Raw genomic sequence first — 6,000 nt, 5'->3', positions numbered from 1 at the left:
GACCCACCTCTCCAATATTAGCCACATATTTGGATTCTTGTAATCCGGATAATGTTTTGGATAATCTGGTTCAGTTCGTTTTTCGGTTAAATGTCTAATTCGGCTTAAAACGAGGTTAAAACGGTCGTTTTCGGCTTAAAAATAAAATTTATATAAAACCAATTTAAAAACTTTAAAAACTTAAACCATGACATTTATTAACTTAAAACATCATATCATTAGTTATCGCGCATCTTTTTCGGCTTGATCGATCATCTCTTGCTCGGTTTGGTATTAAATGTTTCGTTTAACGTACCGACGTACATTAAATCGAAATTCTTTTTCTGTGCCGTACTTTACTTATCCCGAAGCTTTAATACTTCGTAAACATCACTAAATATCATATATCTCGTCTATAATTGAACCCTCGATTCGTTCGGGTTTCAAGAACTATCGATCGATTAATCGCATATTCAATACGATGAATTATATATTCATGTACAATCAATACAGTGAACCATGTATTCTTGTATAATTGCTATGGTCACTCATGTATCCGACATTAAATATGACGTAACTATTGTCTTCCGGTTAGGGTATACCGGGTTTCGTCGGAATCGTTACAGGTTTTCAATTCCACGCACCGGCAGTTGGATATTAAGAGGGTGTTTGGCTGAGCTTTTTAAATTGCTTTTTTGCTTATTTGCTTTCTGAAAAGCAAAAGCAAAAGCAAAAACAACTTTTGAAAAGCTCCAATTTGTAGCTTTTGAAGGATCTTTGCCAAACACATTTTGCTTTTCAAAAAGCAAACAAGTAAATAAGCAAGTTTTAAAAGCTCACCCAAACACCTACTAATTCCAATTGATTCCACTAAATTATATCGTCACATGTCTCTATGGTAATATTGAAAACAAAACGAGCAGGTAAAATATCCGAGGGCCTTTCTAAAAAAATTTGATTTAGTACTTTCAAATTTTTATCATTTTTCTTCACATTTATCCAAATTAATAGGTTAAATTCAAAACTAAAATAATTTCACTTATCTTTAGATATTATATTTTATAATTAAAATATTTTATAACATAAGCTAATACATGATATTAAAAGAAACCAACCAAAATGTAAATATGGTCAAGCACGTCATTAATATAAAAAGTGGCGGACCTAAGACTTTTATCTAATGGGGTCTCATTTTTCAGTGTTCAAATTTTTCAGGTCGGTTGTTGTTCAGTCGGGTACTCGAGACGAGAAACACAAGAAAAAACAATCTAATCTAATCTAATTTGATCTAACCTCTAATCTAACTAATAAAAGAAAATAATGAGAATGATGTGGTAATTTCACATTCATTCTTGTTCTAATCTCTCTTCTCATTCATTCTATATATCTATGGGTGGTGGGCAAAACCATTTTGTTAAATGGGTTATAATTTCCTTTCTAATCTTTAATCTCATTCATCTTATCTATCGATGGATCATGAGTCAAAATAATTTTGGCAAAAGGGCTATAATTTTCTTTATAATTTTCTAATTCCTCATTTTATTTATCCTACATATCCATGGGTCATGGGTCAAAACAATTTTGACAAACGGGTTATAATTTCCCTTCTAATTTTATAACCTCTCATCTCATTTATTATAGTTATCCATGGGTATTGTGTCAAAAGAATTTTAACAAATGTTGTATATTGTTGTAAACGTATAATGATTCATCTCATTCTAATTTCTAAATTTGAGATTACAGACTTCTTATTATTTGTAGTATATATTTTATTTTCTTCTTACCTATAATTTTGTTCATTTCTTTCAAAAAAGAGTACCTTATTTATTATCATTTTTATTTAACAAATCCCGTGTAATACTCGGGGTTCAAAAGCTAGTATCATGGTCACTGGCGAAGCTTTACTTGGGTCGGGGGTGGCCCCGCCCCCCCCCCTCCCGTTTTTTTCGCGTAGTAGTGTAAATTTACCCGTTTTCGCCCGAGATTTTTTATGTTTAGTGTAAATATAGGCGTTTTCGGCTAAAAATTTGAGTCCGGCCCCCATTGTTTGTGAATTTTTGTATACCTGAGTCCGTCCCCCCGGTGTCTTAGTCCAAGCTTCGCCACTGATCGACCGTAATAAAAAAAATATGTGCATTACTCATTAGAAACACACAATATGCTTGTCACTCTAAATAAGAAAACATTAACATTACAACTTTTAAGTTGTTTCCCACAATGGCATTCGACTCGCTAGTAGAGGATGGCGGTAAGTCGGCAACAAGCGAATCACATTTGAAGGTTGCGATGTGTGTCCCATGTTTGGGCTTTGGCTGTGCAACATGCCTCTGTTCGAGAGTACAAGGCTATCAGGTTTATTTATAAGTTAAAACCTAACTGTTATTATTCAGTATTAACTATCGGGTAGAATTTAAAGATTAAAAATAAAAATGCAAATAGTGAAACAAGAATAGGAGTTCAACAATCCTTGAACACCAACTAAAGTTACCACTGATGGTTGGGTAAAAGTTAGTTATTATTATATATTAATTAGTTATGTTTAGGTAAATAAATGAATGAACATTGGTACTTCAAGCATTATGTGTTTTCAGGACATTGGAAGCTATGGAGCTTAACGAGGATATTTACGGGCTTGAAATGAAGTTCGGGAAGTGAGAGAATGGAAGTGCACGCATCACGAGGCAGTCAAGAAAAGAAGATAGAAAAATATGAAGTTTTACATCTTCGCGATACGCGAAGATGCAAAGAAGGGCAACTTTGCGATATGGGAAGTTGTAGAATTCCGGCTGCGACTATTTTGTCCTTCGCGATACGCGAAGAAGCATCCCTGTCATCTTCGCGATACGCGAAGATGCTTAAGTCGGCCAAAAATTTAGGTTTGCCTTATATAAACCCCTTAACCTCCCCATTCGGCTGAGATCGACTTCCAGAGGCAGAAGAGCTATGCTAAGACGGTTTCCTGTCATCCCGAAGCTTCCGGTTCATTGCGGGTTTGCATGTTCATCAAAGATAAGTATTTTGACATTATGATCATGTTCGGCTAAATCATTTGTTCATAGGGTTTTGTGTAAATCCTTTTAAGACCAGATTTATTATGCTTCATATTTTGAACTTGATTTGACTTTATTGTTTTTATCTTGTTCAATTATTGCTTGGTTGTTTAAACAATTTTTGTTTGTGATTTTTGATTAGTACATCACTTGTTTGGTTTGTTCATCAACATTTAGGGTTAGGCTCTTGTCATTGAACTAATAATCATCGGTCAATGTTACTTAATTAGTTATCATAAAACATAAATTGGTAATTGTGTAGATCGAGTTCAATTGTGTCAATAATTCGGTTAGGGTATCGTTTGTCATCACAATCAAACTATTAGGTCTAATAATTACTGTGCAATCAAACTATTAGGTCTAATAATTACTGTGTAAATCTGGGATTAAGTTGATTAGCACATTACCTAAACCTAGAATGAATACTTTTTATTAATATTGTTTACAAAGTTTTTAAGTAATTGTTTAGTTTTAATTAATCTTTTTCTAAAAAGCGCTTGACATCGTCTGTCCGCATTAGTTTAATAATTAAATTAGTAATAATAAATTAGCACTTTCCTTGAGTTCCTGTGGAGACGACCTTACTTACCCGTACTTATTATAGGTATTTAAGTCTTAAAATTAATTGTTTGAGTAAACCGCGACAGCCTACGTCAACCACTCCACTAAAGTTAAGATTAATACTATGTGTTCAATCTAATAATTATTATGGAGTCCAAGAAAATTTTTATATACCGTCTCAAAGAAAATTTTTAGAAAATGTTGGGGTCCCGGAACCCCGACCGTTACTATGTGGGTGCACCCCTTAATATATATAAGTGTAACTTAATCAAAGGACATTGAAAAACATCTTGTGAACAACAGACATATTAGTCATTTTTAACATGAACATTTACAATTATAATACACATATATCATCTTATTTTCTTGACATTATCAATGTCGTCTTCAACCACTGGATGTGGCTCTCAACCCTCTGGATGTTTTCATTTGTAAATGAGATTTGAAATGCAAGCGCCTGGAAATTGCAAAATAAACTAGAGGGCGTCTGGATTTGAAAACTAGGCGGATTGGTTTGTCAGAAGGTCGGAACACTGACCGGCCGCCGAGAACATTCTTAGCAGGTTTTTTACACATGACGCTTGGTTATTGGTGTAGAAAAAACAGACGGACCGGTTTTTAAGTTGGACATGATGGAGTCGGTGGGATTTATGTAGAAATTTTTGGAATAGGATTTCTCAGTAAACAAAGTCAAATTTGATCATCTTTAAAATATTAACATATCATTTTTTTCAATCATCTAACATGTGCTTATTTTAAATGAGAAACATGATCAGTTTTATAGATTAAAATCACAGAAAAATATATTATGGTTGTTCGTTTTGTTTTCTTTTATTTTGAAGTTACAACTTTTTAGTATCATAAGTTTTGATCGGAACCATTTAGTTGATCATAACCACTGAAATCGAATCTTAAGAAATATAATATATATCCGAATTGAACTATAAAAGGAACTTTGAAGTGCATAGTTATTGCAATTGCCTTCTTTTCTAGACACATCCCATAACACTAACCTGTCATTTAACTTACGCTATGGAAGTTGAAATCATTTCCGAAGAGAGCATTAAACCATCGTCCCCAACACCGCACCACTTGAGAACATATAATCTTTCTCTCCTAGATTATCTTGTTGGATATCCTTACGTACCAATCGTTTTTTACTACCCTAATCACAATGACAATGACAATAACATATTCCAAGCACTACAAAGGTCATTGGTTCTAAAGAAATCACTATCTGAAACCTTGACTCAGTTTTACCCACTTGCAGGAACACTTAAGGGCGATTCAATTGAATGTAACGACGTTGGTGCTAACTATGTCTTAGTTTTGGTTCATGGTCGTCTTGATGGCTTTTTGCACAAACCTGACCTTGGATTGATTAACAGGTTCTTGCCATTAGAACCTAGTTTTGATCAATCTAGTGTGGGTTCTCGTGTCACAAATGTTCAAGTGAACATTTTCAAATGTGGTGGAATCGCTGTCGGGTTGTGTGTTTCACACAAGATCCTTGATGGGGCTGCACTCTACACTTTTCTAAAAGGATGGGCTAACATGGCTTCCAAAAGTGAAGAAGTTACTTATCCAAAGATAATTTCTCCATAAGTTTTTCCTGCTGAGAGCTTGTGGCTTAGAGACATATTCCAGGTTAGCTATCAAACAGTGCTAAAGGAAGGCAATTGTATCACAAAAAGATTCGTATTTGGATCGGATTCCATAGCTGCTTTAAAAGTTGCGGCTAGTAGAAATGGAGTGCAACAACAACACGAGTTGAGGTGGTATCTGCTTTGTTATGGAAGTGTACAATAGCAGCATCTAAAGAAGCATATGGTATCCAGAAAACTACTTGGCTAAACCACTCTCTAATCTTCGTAAAAAACTTCCAACAAAGACGTCAAAAGACTTGATTGGTAACATGATGTGGGTCTCAAGTGCAGTGTGCAAAGATAACGACGAAACCACATTGCATAGCTTGGTGAACAAGGTGCATGATAGCATTGTAAAAGTCAACGATGAGTTTGTAAACGAAGCACAGGGTGATGAATGGTACGTCGCAATGCAGAAGTTACTTCAACAAATGGGAGAAATCGGCTCGGTAGGGCCAACAGAATATTATATTTTTACAAGTTGGTGTAAGATGGGTTTCAATGATATTGATTTTGGTTGGGGAAAGCCAAGTTGGGTGTCTGGCCTCATAGGTAAAGGATTCAAGGGGTTCTTCAATTTAGTGACTCTAATGGATACAAAATGTGGCGAGGGAGTTGAAGCATGGGTGACTTTGGATGAAGAAGAACTGAAGATTCTACAGTGCAATCCGGAGCTACTAGCGTATGCTTCGGTGGATCCAAGTCCGCTATCAAATGATCATGTCATATGAGTTAGAGATCTGTCTTAAAAACCAACGTCTTGG

The 6,000-nt window shown here is 34.9% G+C and overlaps 1 pseudogene; it reads left to right on the top strand.

The window, feature by feature from the left end:
* Window positions 1-4,520: 4,520 nt before the first annotated feature.
* LOC143620863 (epi-neemfruitin B 7-O-acetyltransferse L7AT pseudogene) lies at window positions 4,521-5,967 on the top strand (annotated as a pseudogene).
* Window positions 5,968-6,000: the final 33 nt, after the last annotated feature.

The sequence above is a fragment of the Bidens hawaiensis genome, unplaced genomic scaffold (assembly GCF_021521415.1).
Source record: "Bidens hawaiensis isolate Kalapana, Puna unplaced genomic scaffold, B.hawaiensis_p1.1 tig00002717_1, whole genome shotgun sequence".
NCBI classification, from domain to species: domain Eukaryota; kingdom Viridiplantae; phylum Streptophyta; class Magnoliopsida; order Asterales; family Asteraceae; genus Bidens; species Bidens hawaiensis.
The sequence above is the reverse complement of the archived record's forward strand: the minus strand, read 5'-3'. Positions and strand labels throughout refer to the sequence as shown.